A 205-nucleotide genomic window follows, 5' to 3' on the forward strand; every position below is an offset into this window, starting at 1 on the left:
AGAAGGCAAAGGTAACAATATGGTGCTGCTGCATTTGACTCTTCTGCCTTATCTGTTTTGGATGAGGCTTCACAGTGAAAATGGAAATGAGCAGCTGATGTGACCAAGACATTAATTTTTCACTCCTTCCCTCCCTGCCAGCACTTAAATTTACATGTAGCTCAGATTGAAACTGTGTGTCTTGTTTTGGCAGGGATTGTACAGA

This window comes from Phaethon lepturus, unplaced genomic scaffold (genome assembly GCF_000687285.1).
Source record: "Phaethon lepturus isolate BGI_N335 unplaced genomic scaffold, ASM68728v1 scaffold10629, whole genome shotgun sequence".
NCBI classification, from domain to species: domain Eukaryota; kingdom Metazoa; phylum Chordata; class Aves; order Phaethontiformes; family Phaethontidae; genus Phaethon; species Phaethon lepturus.